Here is a 14,771-nt window from a genome sequence, read left to right as displayed (position 1 = left end):
CGCCAACCACCATGGCGTAAACATAGTTTACGCCATGGTGGTAAAGTAACGGCCCAGGCGGTAACTTACCGCCTGGGTCGTAATGAGGCCCAGTGTGTTGACAAGAGTGAACCTGGCAGAGGTTGGTCCACATTGAACTGTTTGAAATGAAATTAAGAATATAGAATTACATAAGAATTACGAATAACCAACTTCCAGGAAGCGTTTAGTTAACTGGATCAATGTTTGACAGAGGTAAGCAGCTGGATGTCAAATAACTATTTACAGCTTAACGCTGCTAAGACCGAACTTATATTATTTGGCCCTAAGCATTTGCTGACAGCTGCAAAAAAACTGCCTGTCCCAACACTGCTGGGTAAAAATCTACAATTTGTCTCTAAAGTTAAAAATCTGGGATGTATGTGGCAAGAAGACGTGGGGAGTAAAACACAGGTAGGACCAAAGACCAAAGCAGTCTACTTTGTCTTGAGAATGCTACGTCAAGCACTTCCCTATATCCCCAAGGAAGCACATGCCGCTGTGGTAGGGGCGCTAACTAGCACCCGCCTTGACTACTGTAATAGTCAATTGATGGGCATCCCTGCCAAACAACTTCAGCGACTTCAGAGAGCCCAGACTGCGGCCATTAGATTGATATTTACATTGGGCAAATTTACCCATGTATCATCTTATCGGAGAGAGCTACATTGGCTCTCAATTGCTGACCGTATTGAATTTAAGATAGCCTGCATTATTTTCAAATGCATAAATGGCATCGCCCCTCTGTATCTGAGAGAGCTAATTCAGCCATACCACCCAGCAAGACAACTACACTCTAGTGACAGTCATCTTCTGATCATCCCACACTCAGCCTATATTTCCAGAGGTGACAGAAGATTTTCTGTCTTTGGAACTAAGCTGTGGAACTCGCTTCCTCTGCAGTTTAGGACCATGAGCTCTCTTTTGCAATTTCGTCGAGCACTGAAAACCTTTCTCCTTAGGTAGACAGCCCTACTTTTTAGGGGACCTGTTTCGACTTACATACTCTACCTTTGTTCTTGTCATCTGCGCCTAAATACGATTAAGTTGTCATGTGCGCGCTATAAATACAAAAAATCAAAAATCAATCAAATAAAGATAGAAGAATATAAGCAAAAGAGATTGTGTTGAAAGCCATAGTAAAAATGAACGAGGGAGGCAAACAGTTGAGAGGAATATGCGGCCGGAAATGGGGGATCCAGGGCTGAGAAATTCACACCCTAACTACATCTGAATAAAACTGACAAATTGTGGATGGCGTTCATCAGCATGGGAAGAAAAATAGGATGATGGGGCCCTGTTTCTCTCTGTCAAGGAATGAACAGAGATATATGTTTTAGAGTGTGTACTAGTTCAGGTACTGATTGGAATGAATAGGCATCAAATGCATGTCTTATTAAGAAAGGACAGATCTCCGTCTCACGGGAAGGAGATCATTGATCTTACCGTGTTTTAGTATTTCCACAGAGTAATTCTAAAAATCATTACTTCTGATCGGGTCTGGAAGATGGCTAAAATTGTTGGTATTTCTTGTTTACCAAAGTTCCTATAGGTAGAGAAGAAATAGATTTTGAGGGTGGGTCTCTACTTACCGCAAAGAATGAATAACCCTAATGATCCACACACAGGGTAAGTCTTGACTACCAATGACCATTTGAACTCCCTAGAGGAGTACCATTTCAAACAGGCCATGACATTGGGTTATTCATGCTTAGGGGGAAGTAGCAACAATCAATGATCTCCTTCCCATGCGAGGGAGATCTGTTCTTTCTTAATAAGACATGCATTTGATGCCTATTCAATTCATTCCAATCAGTGCCTGAACTAGTACACACTCTAAAACATATATCTCTGTTCATTCCTTGACAGAGAGAAACAGGACCCCATCTCGATTGAGTAGATTTGTTCACAATATTAACTCCTTGGATTCCCCGTGTTTTGGGAGAGACTAGTCTCATGTAATGAGGTTTTCCTCACAACAGAAGTGGTAAACCTTCTGAGGTCTTTGAAACTCACGGATAAGACTGGTTGTGCAATAATTGAATGCAAGTCAAAGGTCTGATGGAAGAGGCGTTTTATATGATTTTATTTAGTTTTTGGAATTTTAATATCTCATGCGTGTTCCAAATGTAATGAAAATATTCTGTTTGAGTATTTTCGAGTAAAAAGTCTGAATTGTTTTTGGCTAATGCACGTTAAATAAAAAAGTAAAAAAAATAAAAAAATAAAAAAAACCCAACTATTAATACACACCTCTCATGCCATAGCAGCCACCATTCAACCTAAGCAAGATCTTAACAACAACAGCTTCCCCCTAAGCATAGTCCCACTGTTTCACCCAACCCTAACAAGTACACCAGGACACCAGCCCCCTCCAAAAAGAAGATCATATTGACACCTGCGCCCACTCCCTTACAATGTGCCCTTATTAATGCTCACTCACTCCCAGCACATGCAACATGCAACTGAGATTCATAATTTCCTCACTGGTTTGGACATTGATGTGCTAGCCGTTACGGAAACATGGCTCCATGAAGCATTGGGACCAGCCATCTGTCTAGCACTCCCGCCAGGCTACACCATATTCCGTGAGGACAATACAACTGCCAAAGGTGGAGGGGTAGCCCTCATAACTAAGGAATCTCTTGATATTAGACAAATCAACTCACTAATAGGTGAGAACGTAGATACTTATCTGTTAAACTCTCCCTCTCACCAAATAACACTATCAATCTCAACATCATCTACCGCCCCACAGGCCCATTACTCGATTTCAAGGAAATCTACTCCACCTGCTAGGAGACAACCTAAAAAATACCCCAAAAACCATCCGATTGGGCGACCTTAACCTCGGCTTCAATGATCCGAAATATAAACAAGGCAAGTCCCTAGCCAAAGCATTCCAGGACCTGGGCTTCCTTCAAAGAATCACTCACCCTACTCATACGAAAAGACTTATATTAGACTGTGTAGCTGACTATAACTGTGCTGTAGATATCAGTTCTAACACCCCCTACCCCTGGAATGGCCATCACCTCACACATTTCCATATCCCAATCTGTAAGAATACCAAAACCTAACATATCCGCCCCACCGGCATTACCTAGATCCTCACGGCTCCTCACCAAAGATAGGACCCTCCCACTCCTAGAGGCCTCATCCCTTATGCCCCCTTTTTCCAATGACCCCCTGGCACTGGTAGAAATCTACAACACCACAATCAAAGCAGCAGTAGACACCATTGCCCCTTTAGAGAGAAAAAAAAGCTAAAGCAAAAAAACACTCTAACTCATGGTTCACTCAAGAGCAACTAGAACTACGGTCCTAGAAGCACTCTGCGCTCCCCAAATGGCAAGCCTTCCCTCACAATTCCACAATAGAGGCTTAGAAAACACTGGCCACACAATACAAAAAAGCCATCACTCTAGCAAAATCCTTAGCCTATAACGCCAGAATCTCAAATGCCAAATCCGAATCAAAAGAATTGTTTGCAATATTTAAGAAATTGACTGCACCATCCACTGAAACCCAAGAAACTGTGAAAGACGAAGCTTGGTACACCAATGTGCAAACTGCCATGCTGAATAAAACAAACATCATCCAGGATAAAATCAACTTGCACTATATTGCCTTGCCCAAAACCAGCTCTCCCACTGCCCCAATCATCAATCCTGACAACAAAGACAAAAAGCTCTTTGCCTTCAGAGAAGTAATTGAGACGGAAGTATTAGCTATCATGAAATAAATCAATCCATCCTTCTGCAAGGGGGACATCTGCCCTGCCAACCTGATAAAAGACTGCTCAGACTCACTAGCCCCTTGCCTTACAGCTTTCATTAAGGCCTCATTTGCATCGGCATCATCCCCCCCTCCCTTTAAGAGTCATGGGTTCACCCATTGCTAAAAAAACGTCCCTGGATCTGGACTCACCTAATAATTACAGACCCATAACAGCTGTGCCATTTCTATCAAAGCTGCTTATTTACAAATTCAACACTTTTTGGAAACCAATAACATCCTGGGCAAGTGGCAATCAGGCTCCTGTCCTCGACACGGAGCAGAGTCGGCCTTACTTGATCTTAAGAACCAACTAGGGGAAATTATGGACAAAGGCAAGCCAGCGCTACTCCTGCTCCTTGATTGGTCTGCAGCTTTTGATCTTGTAGATCATAAAACCCCCTGCAGACATCTCAGGGATGCTGTCCAATTCTCTCAGGAAGCTTCATCTTGCATCACCTCCTTCCTTGAAGGAAGACCTATGAGAGTGTTTTCAGATCAGGCTTGTGCTGCTCCTGCAGCCATCCATTGTGCAGTCCCTCAGGGCTTCTGCACTTCGTCCACATTGTACAACATTTTTACCCTACCACTTTTTAATGACCTAGATCATCATGGCATAGCCATATGCCGATGATACTCAAGTTCTCCTCCCCCTCTCTGGCTCCTATGAACAGGTCTCTGCTACACTCACCAAAACATATGCCCTTATCCAGGCCTGGCGGCAAATGGACTGTGTCTCAATGGGGACAAAACAGAAATCCTCCTGGTAGGCCCAAAGGAAATTCTAAACAAACTTGACAATCAACACAGATAATTCAGCATACAGAATACCATAATCACTGCCTCTGCAGCAGTCAAAACACTGGGAGTCTACTTCACCCTCTCTATGATACGTCAAGTGAACGCCATCTCATCGCCATCAGCACTCACCACCAAAATCATAAATGCAGTCAAACCGTACCTATCTTCCAAAAATTGCCTTACCATAGCTAGAACCACCATTGGGGCCAAGTTGGACTATTTAATGTTTTATTTTGTAGGCACCTCAGTAAAAAACCTTATCAAACTACATATCACTCAAAATAATGCACTTAGCGTGGTGCTGAGCGTACCCAAAAGGGAGCACATTTCCCAGGCAAGGCGTGATGCCCACTGGCTCCCAGTCAAAGAGTGTATACTCTTTAAAAACCTTGCCATCACTCACATGTACCTTTCCCTCACATCACCGTCATACCTGTCAGAGGAAATGCACTGTGCTACCTCTGATAGACCCAAGCAAGCCCAGCATTCCAATCAGCTCCTTGTCCCGACCGTTAAAAGAGCCAAACACGAAGGCGCAAGCTTTCCTTTCCTAGCTCCAAAAAACTGCAACACCCTACCCACTGCTCTGAGGAGAGAGTCCTCTTTTACAGACTTCCACAGAGCACTCAAAACCAAGCTTTTTAACTAGTCCTGCCCCTCCAAACATACAGAGCAGCGGGTTCCCCTGTAACCCTGGAAACTGATCAGCTCTGCAACGGCACACTCTGTAAATGTATGTAAGTATAACTGTATCACTATATCCTGCTCACTGTACCTAACACTGTCTACATGATATCATGCTTTTCTAATCACTGTAACTAAGTAAGCTTTACTGTAACAGTGCCACGATGCCCCAGGGCCGCCTGTGCGCTCTATAAATGCACATATTAAATAAATAAATATCAGTCTTTGTTCTGCCCTGGAGCAGTCCAGCATTGAAATGCAGGACAAAGACTGATATGTTTTAGATATTTCTCCTCTGTGGAAGATAGTGAGCTAAATAGTCTGGGTAAGGATCTCGTAACCAGGACTAATGTCTGGCAGAGGGACTCCCAGGTACCCTCTTGGTAATTTGCATATTTAAGTAACTTTGGGTCTTATCCTAAGTTACTAGGGGTATCCAGGCGTGGACCCCTTGCTCACCATTCTTAGAGAGGCAGAGCTCCACCCTACTGATGAAGTCCAACCAGACCAAAGCACGTGTCTGGGGTCGCTGTTGGTACTCTTGTTCAGAGGAGAATTGCCTAGCATTTTGGTGCTGGAATGCCCAAGGGCAGTACAAAGACTGATATGTTTTGGATATTTCTCCTCTGTGAAATATAGCGATCTGAAAAATCTGGGTAAGGATCTCGTACCAGGAATAATGTCTGGCAGAGGTACTCCCAGGACCCACCCCCCCCTTGTTAATTTATGTTATATCTCACACCACCTTTAGTAATAGCGTTTTTTCTTTTCATACATTCACAGATGTTATGTTCCGTATTATCTGTTTGTTTCTAAGCTACACACCATGGGATTTACCTCCAATAAAGCCATGGCTGGCAGTGGCGACTGGTGAATTTTTGAACTATTTCAAATATTTCCGGCGAATATGCCATAGTAACCAATCTTAACGTGTGAGCCTGAACCAAGCAAGTGGGATCTGCAGGGGGATTCTTGCACTGAAACATATTTTACATTCTTGGGTTAAAATCTTCTATTTTCAGCAGACTTTATGTGAAGTATTGGGTAACAAGTCACAGTTTTGGGTTTTGTAGGAATACATGAAACAAATAGGTGGAAGTCGTCAGCATTGCACAGAAGCATTTCCTGTCTTATTTTCATGATACCATTGCACACAATATGTGCAAGTATAAAAACATTTTTATGTTGTCTGTGCACATACATGTCCGTAGAGGATGCACCAACAGTACCATACGCCCACTATTACCATATGAGAACATACTCCTGTTGGCTTTAACACTACCAAATGCCATGCCACAGTAAGACAATGGGCCTCATTACGAGGTGGGTGCAAAGGGATACCGGGCACCGTTAAGGACATCAGTGCAGGTAATCCCTTTGCGCCCTATTCCGAGGTCCCTTAGCGGGTCCCTTCCTTAACGCTGGTTTTACCAGGCTAATAGCGCCATGACTACTTCCAACCTCGTAATGAGGCCCAATATGTCCAGACTGTACCCACCAATGTGGGCCAGTACTGTGTAGGAACACCCATGCTGTCTTCACCACTGATGTCCAGTAAAAAATGCTGTGCCATAGTAAAGCAACATGTCCAGACTAAACCCAAAAATGTGGGCCAGTGCCAGTAGGAACTCTCATTATGCTGCCATCCCGTTTGTTGTCCAGTAAGAAGAATACCATGCAATGGTGAATATTTGTCCAAACTGGACACACCAATAAAAACAATAAAAAAGAAAGTGCTTCTGACTGTCGTCACATCCTCCTCCTTCTCCTTCTCTCCCTCCTTCTAAAAAATAAGAGGCAGGCTGACGAGCTTACACACACATATCCAGATTCGTCAATGATCTTTCATACAGCATTCATTCATCATGCACTCTCCCATTCACACACTCTTATCAACAATTCATATGGCCACATTCATTCATCATTGACTCTCCCATTTACACCCATACATCAGCATTCATACGGCACCATTCACTCTTCATTCACTCTCCCATTCACACACACACCTCACACACACACATCAGCATTCATACGGAATTAAATCTTCATTCATTCTCACATTCACCCTTGCAACCATACAGCATTTGTATGCTCTCACATAAACAAGTGTACTCAAGCAACATACACACTCTCATGCACACACCCACTTACAGAAATAAACCCTCGCATACATGCACATACAAATCCATGCTTTTATTTTCCTACCTGTAGCCCCACTTCAGATTCCGGTCTTCTCACCCTTGTGCTTTCTTCTGTAATGAAAATTCGCTGGCACCAGCGCAGCATACATCAGAAACTAGGAAGCAGGGAGTGCTTCCTGGTTCCTGCATGTGTGAGGAGGAGACCGATTGCCCAATCACATCGCCCCTCAAGCCCTGAATATGCAGCGATGCGCAGGAGCACCATCCTCACACATTCACTCCACCAGTACCCCAACCTGCATCCCCAATGGACCATGCAAGGCAACAAACACCCCAGACTTGCATGGCTTATTGGGCAGGCACAAGGGCACTAATGACCTGTGAAAGGGAAACAGCGTTTCTCCTTGACAGTTCAGTTAAAGCCAGCCCAGGGGCACTCCATCATCTTCTTGCTGCAACTTGGGGAGTACTCAGTGTAGGGTGGGGGGTGTATCCCTGAAACAATATTTTTCCTAGGGGGCGGGGGTCCCTGAAACAATATTTTTCCTAGGGCGCTTGGGGGTGAGGGGGGCTCAGTATGAAAATGTTTGAAGACCTCTGCTCTATTGGTTTACAGAAATTGAATTATTTGTTAGGAAGTCAGTAGATATATATAGCACAATAAAAAGGATTGATGTTCTGAGTGGATTATTTCTTCATATAGGATGTGGAACAGGGAGTGCTTCCTGGTTCCTGCATGTGTGAGGAGGAGACAGATTGCCCAATCACATCGCCCCTCAAGCCCTGAATATGCAGCGATGCGCAGGAGCACCATCCTCACACATTCACTCCACCAGTACCCCAACCTGCATCCCCAATGGACCATGCAAGGCAACAAACACCCCAGACTTGCATGGCTTATTGGGAAGGCACAAGGGCACTAATGACCTGTGAAAGGGAAACAGCGTTTCTCCTTGACAGTTCAGTTAAAGCCAGCCCAGGGGCACTCCATCATCTTCTTGCTGCAACTTGGGGAGTACTCAGTGTAGGGTGGGGGGTGTATCCCTGAAACAATATTTTTCCTAGGGGGCGGGGGTCCCTGAAACAATATTTTTCCTAGGGCGCTTGGGGGTGAGGGGGGCTCAGTATGAAAATGTTTGAAGACCTCTGCTCTATTGGTTTACAGAAATTGAATTATTTGTTAGGAAGTCAGTAGATATATATAGCACAATAAAAAGGATTGATGTTCTGAGTGGATTATTTCTTCATATAGGATGTGGAAATATGGTAGACAACATTTTGAATTGCCATTCTATACTGACGGGAAGGGAGGTCAATCTGATAATAACTAACATTGGGCATAGATGGGCTCCTGCCGGTGCTGCCTGATGGGAGTGCCTATAGTAGGGGCACGGATAAGATGTATACACTAGCTGTAGCTTGTCTCGGGAGGATAGCTCAAGGGGCACCGTGCTCGCCATGGGCGCTTAGAAACCTCTAGGTGTTACACGTTATAAATTACCTATCATATCATCAAATAGCATACCATAAGGTTATTCTAAGTACAATAAGAATGCTATAAGATACAGTAGGTATAATGTGCTGTATTCTATAAGAATATATGGGAGATGCCCGTGTAATCTATAGGAGCCTTTGAGGATACTACCTGATCAGGGCCCTAACATGAAAGAATGGTTTTACCTTGCAATTGCCAAACTGATGGACTTTTCCAATGCTTGTTTTCCTTGTCATATTTATTTTCTTAGAAAGGAGTGCTTCTTCTGTAGTTCCATTGCCTGTGTGTAGCGTGTTCCACATCCGGGCCCCTGTATTGGTGAGGGCGATGATTGGATCTTGTATTTTTGTGAGTGAGATCTAGGGGAACATTTCATATGCTGCATGAATGGCTTGGGTGCCATTCATAAGAGTAAAATTCAGTCGCCAATGTGATGTTCGGTTGACCGACATAGAACACAGTATGCAGTTCTGATAATGTTTTAATGGCTTCCCCCTATTCCAGTGTATTTCTTTTATTCTGAGGATACGTCAGAAGCTATTTGAAAAGACATAAATTAATCATGCCTTGCTCACTTGTTAAGCTTTTGTAGGTATACATTATTTATTTTTTGGGTTTGTGATGAAAACTGGAGCAGAGGCGGAACTGTACGGTCGCCATGACCAGTGAGCCGCACAAGGCTCCTGCAACAGGGGTAGCGAATGGGATGTGAGGCCTGCTAGGCAAGAGTATCAATGAGGGTTTCACACACCTTCTTTCAGCCTTTCAATTTACCTTTTTTTGTCAATTGTTTCCATGAAAAGTTGAGCATCGTTGACGTACATTCTCACTTACGGGCAAATAAAGAAAATTAAAAGGCCTGGTTCTGGTAAGGAACTGTGCACATTTTTTTTATTTAAATCAGCTTATTACAAACTTTTTAAAAAAGAAGAAGAGAAAAAAAAAACAGCATTTAATTCCTCCACTAATTTTGATTTTCAAACTCCATCAATAGTGAGTCCAATTCCTCCCAAACAAAAGTTAATGCAAACAGCAGTTTTCCGTCTTCTCCATCATGCATTTCTTTCCACCAATCATCTTCACTATAGGTAGAGAATTTTGAAAGCTCCGTTCCCAGCAGTTTAGTTCTCATGGATTTCAGTTTTGGGCATGAGATTAACAGGTGTTTTAATGTCTCTGTTTCGCGGTTGCAGAATCGACATTTAGTTTCCATTACTTCGCCTTTCCTTTTTCTCATGTTTTTAATCTCAGATGTGTGGAATAGATTCAGCCTTAATTTTAGGATAATTTGTCTTCTCCTAATGCAATGAAACTTTTCTAGGTACTCGTTTAGTGCCTTACTTTCCCATGCATATACTTTCATGCACAGATGTTTTGCGCACTGATCGATCGTATCGATCCAGTCAGCCTCCCATAGTTTTTTCTTTACTGCATTGGGATTTTTTCTAATGTCTCTTTTGTCGATGCCAGTTGTACTAAAATAGTTTCACAGTTCTTTTTCCAGGTCTCAAAGACTTCATTTGGATTGTTTGTTTTATCTGGTCTCAGTATTTCATATTCAATGATCTTCCTGTAAATAGATAGAGTATTCCACAAAACTCTCGCGTTCATTGAAAGAAGCCCCAATTCGTATTTTATACATGCATTAGGTGTGCATTGTGGCACCTGAAGGATCATCCTCCAAAACATGTTTTCACACTGTGACCATAAAATGTAGGGGCATCCAAACATTGCCTCTTGTCCATGGATTAGTGCGGGAATTACTTTAGCTTTATAGACATTTACGATGGGCTGATATGAAAATTTGACATATTTCCTATGAAGCATTGCTCCTTGCACTGACAACACCTTACATTTTGTTTTTATTTTCCTTACCATAGGTTCATCCATAATACTAGCACTTATTTGTACCCCTAAATAGTTCACTTGGGTCGCACTCTGAACTATCTCATTTTCCAACTTCCATTTTGGACGGCCTTTCTTTGATTGTCTCTGTCCTTTTAGATCCGATAGTTGTAAGATCTCCATTTTTTTAACATTTATTTCTAGCCCATTCTACTTTAGAGGTAGTTTGCAAGTGCTGTTAGTTTCCTCTGGAACCCTATTGGGGTTAAATCAAGAAGAACAATATCAACAGCATATATTAGCCAGTTTATATGGTTCCCATTTATTTTTGGCGGAAATGCTGAGATTTCCTCTAGAGCTTCTCCCATGTCTGCAATTAGTAGTTTGAATAGAGTGGATCCTAGAGGGCAACCTTGTTTTACACCTCTTGTGGTATTAGTCAGTTTTGTTAGAGTTCCTCTTTGATCAAGGCGGATTCTAACATTTGTGTCTGTGTGGAGATCTTTTATAGCTTGCAACAGACTTGGGGAGCATCTTAAATTGGCCATCTTCTCCCATAATAATTATTGGTCCACCCCGTCAAATGCGTGGGCTAAGTCCACGAAAGCCGCATAGATTTTTCTTCCAGTCCTTAAAGATTCCATCTTTAATAAATTTAATATTAGGAGGTTCAACCCACAGCCAACACCCCTTACAAAGCCAGTCTGCCTCTGAATGAAAGCTCCTGCTTTATTGATCCAAGATGTTATCGATGTAATAGTTGAGGAGCAAACACTTTCCATATCACATCAAGCAGGGCTACAGGCCTGTAGTTTTTAGGGTCTGATCTTTCCCCTTTTTTAAAGATTGGGACAATGATTGCGGACTTCCATGACTTTCAAATCTTTCCTTCATTTGTAATTTTTTCAAATAATACATCACATAATTCCACCCATTCTTCTGGATGATCTTTCAGCAATTTATTTGTTATGCCGTCGGGCTCTGGCACTCTCGACGAGCTGATGTTTTTTATCGTTACAAGAATATCCTCTTTGGAAATTTCAATATCTCAACTAGAGGGAGAGTTCACTTCCTCTCTTGTCTGATCATCTTGTTTTTTTGAAGAGCTTTGAGTAGTGGTCAATCCATTGCTGTTCCGAGACCATGTTTGTTATAAGCGTCCCTTGAGTTGCACCTACATTGTTGATTATTGTCCAGAAATCTCTCAACTTTTTGTTAGCCAATGTTGACATCATTTTTTCTGCAACTTGTTGTTGCATTATATATCTATGGCTCCGGATCCAGTTGTTATATTGCAATTTTAATTTCCTCTTCACCTCCCGTACTTCCTTTGAGACCATCTTTCCTAGGGCTGTTATTCTTTGCCTTAGTTCTCTCTTTTTCATTTCTATCAGTGGGTTGAAAGCATGGAGTTTGTAGCTGTTCCTTCTGCTGCTATTATTGATTTTTGAGTGCTTCTGCAGAAGTGTGTCATATACCGGATGCTCATGGTTCTGGACTTGAATTTTCAATCTGTTGGTAAGGTCTTCAATATTTACTTTATTTAGCCTTAATCTATTTTGGCTCGGTTCTACCCCTATGCCTTTAGCCCATTTTTGGGCTTATCCTGTACTTTTGTTTCCCAACTTATTTTAACAAGATTGTGATCACTTTCACGAGTTCTTATTACTTCCAAACTTAGCATTTTTCTTGCTAGAAGCTCACTGGCGAAGAAATAGTCCAATATGGATTTTTGGGTTCCTCTTTCCCATGTCACTTTTGGAGGAATGTCCCCTTGTATGCATCCATTTAGTATGTGTGGAAATGTCAATTTTATCTGTTAATCAGTTCATAACAATATTGCTTGAAGGAGACATAATCTGCTAGGGGGCAATTACAAACACCATTCAAAGGATTAGGCCTCCTTGCTTTAACACACAAAGCTAAATCATTAGGCCTCACGTTAGAGGTCCCAGCTTAAAACTGCACAATGCATAAAACTTGCTTACGCTTGCTGGAATTCAAGATAAACAGCATCATCTGTCTAATCTCCATTTCTTCTAACCATATTTTCCTCAGTTCACTTTTTTTGTTCGTTTGAGAGTTCCTTGAAAGTTTCATTTGTCTCTTGAGTGTCAAGTCCATATTTAAGTCTACACATACTATTACCTCATCTCCTGGATTCTGTATTTTCAAGTCATCAAGGTTATCACATATTTTGTCTACAAATTCTGTGTCTCCAGCTTGCTGGTGATGCCAATATATATTAAATATGTGTAGCGTCAGATTCCTGTCTCCACCTTCCTCCCCACATATGATTGATGTAATTTGGAGATGAGGACTAATGTTCATAGCCTTTTTGATCTGCATTCCATTGCTTCGTTTCACTAGGGTTAGGCGGCCCTTCATCAGAAAGACTTTTTTATTCGTTATTGCTGGATTGAATGCGATATCATATCCTTCTACACACAGAGAATTCACCAACCAGGTCTCTTGTAGAGATATAATGTCTAAATTCAAAAGAACCTTGTGGGAATTTACAAATAATTGAACATGACCCCTAGTGTTCCAGGTCCTACACGCAATCCTTGGACTGTCTCCCTTCGGACATTAGCTTTGACTTGAGGGAAGTAGGGCTCTTGGAATCCAAGACCAGTATTTATCATCTCCAACCTCTTCAGTTGCTGCTTTTGCTACACCAGATGTTCCTCTGTCTTGTATGTTAGCTGCAACTGTTATCCTGATGCGTTTTTTTGGACTCCTGTCCTCGTTGACTACGTCCTCCACCTCCCTGTTATATGTTTCTTCATTTACAGTCTTCCCTCCTTTCTTCTATCTTATACCTTCCATGGTGTCAACCTCCATTTTATTCTTCGGTCTCTCTCTATTCAAGGTCTCGTTCTCCTCTCGTATATCGAAACCCAGTGTGTTCAACTCTGACCTACTTTCTAGTAGTATTTCTTTTATGATTTTTGAGTAGAAATGGATCCGCACCATGTCCAGAATATCTTCCTCCACAAATTCTACTATTTTCACATCGTTTGAGGAAATTGTCTTGAAATGGGGAATGTGGTGCAACAATTGCATCACATTGTATCTATTCAGGACGAGCCATCGTTCCTTGAACTACACCGTTCCAATACTATTTTATACCACTTATATTAGAGCGATCATTCATCTTCTTCTTTTGCGCCTCTTTTCCTTATAGAAATTTACTTTCTTTTTGCCCATTTGCTTTTTCACACTCTTTACGGCTCCTTGTTTTACTCTCATATTGTGCAAGTGTGGGTTTCGATAGACCTTGTGTTTTGAGAAACAGACCCAGATTCAACATTTGTTTTCTTTTTTCCTCAATAGTCATGAACTGCTCTTTTTGTTCTTCTCGACCCATTTTTGGAGTCTGCATCTTAGGGTCGTTCTTTACAGGCGAAACAAAGACACAACTTCTTCTTTTTGGGGTTGTCTTTACTTATTTTTTGCAATCATGGTCTCAGGAGATCTAATTTCTTCGGTATCTGATTCCACCAGCATCACGGATCTTATATCTAGTTTGTGGACACACCGGTCAGAGTCTTCTCCTTTCTCGGTCTAATATGTTGAGAAATTCAGAAGTTCCTCAGCATTTATTTTCTCCTCTTCAATAGCCTTACATCCACGGCGATCCTCGAGAGTCAAGGATGTCTTTATCTCGCTAATTACTTTGTTCTTTACATATTGATTGAGGGCTTCTTTATTTACAGGTGGTTCCATTCGAATTGTTACATTTAAGGCTTTTAAATTCCTCAAAAACTTGCAAGAACCTCTGGACATCTTATTTTTATTTTTTATTTTGCACCATGTTTTTTTTTTTTTACTCTTTTTTTTAAAATATATTTTTATTTTATATATATAAACCACACAACATTACAACTTGAACATAGATAAACACATTTAACAACAAACAACACTGCAATCCCCATCCCTCCCCCCTATGAGCCTGTATGGTGTTCGCCATTGGTATCCGCTGTGGGCGAGGGGGCGTCAGCACTCTC

The 14,771-nt window shown here is 41.9% G+C and overlaps 1 protein-coding gene across 5 annotated transcripts in view; it reads left to right on the top strand.

The window, feature by feature from the left end:
- Positions 1-14,771, top strand: part of ADAM23 (ADAM metallopeptidase domain 23) — a 742,840-nt gene that overhangs the window by 82,527 nt on the left and 645,542 nt on the right. The gene's annotated exons all lie outside the window — the stretch shown is intronic.

Source organism: Ambystoma mexicanum, chromosome 9 (assembly GCF_040938575.1).
Source record: "Ambystoma mexicanum isolate Mex_15411 chromosome 9, UKY_AmexF1_1, whole genome shotgun sequence".
In the NCBI taxonomy this organism is placed as follows: domain Eukaryota; kingdom Metazoa; phylum Chordata; class Amphibia; order Caudata; family Ambystomatidae; genus Ambystoma; species Ambystoma mexicanum.
The sequence above is the reverse complement of the archived record's forward strand: the minus strand, read 5'-3'. Positions and strand labels throughout refer to the sequence as shown.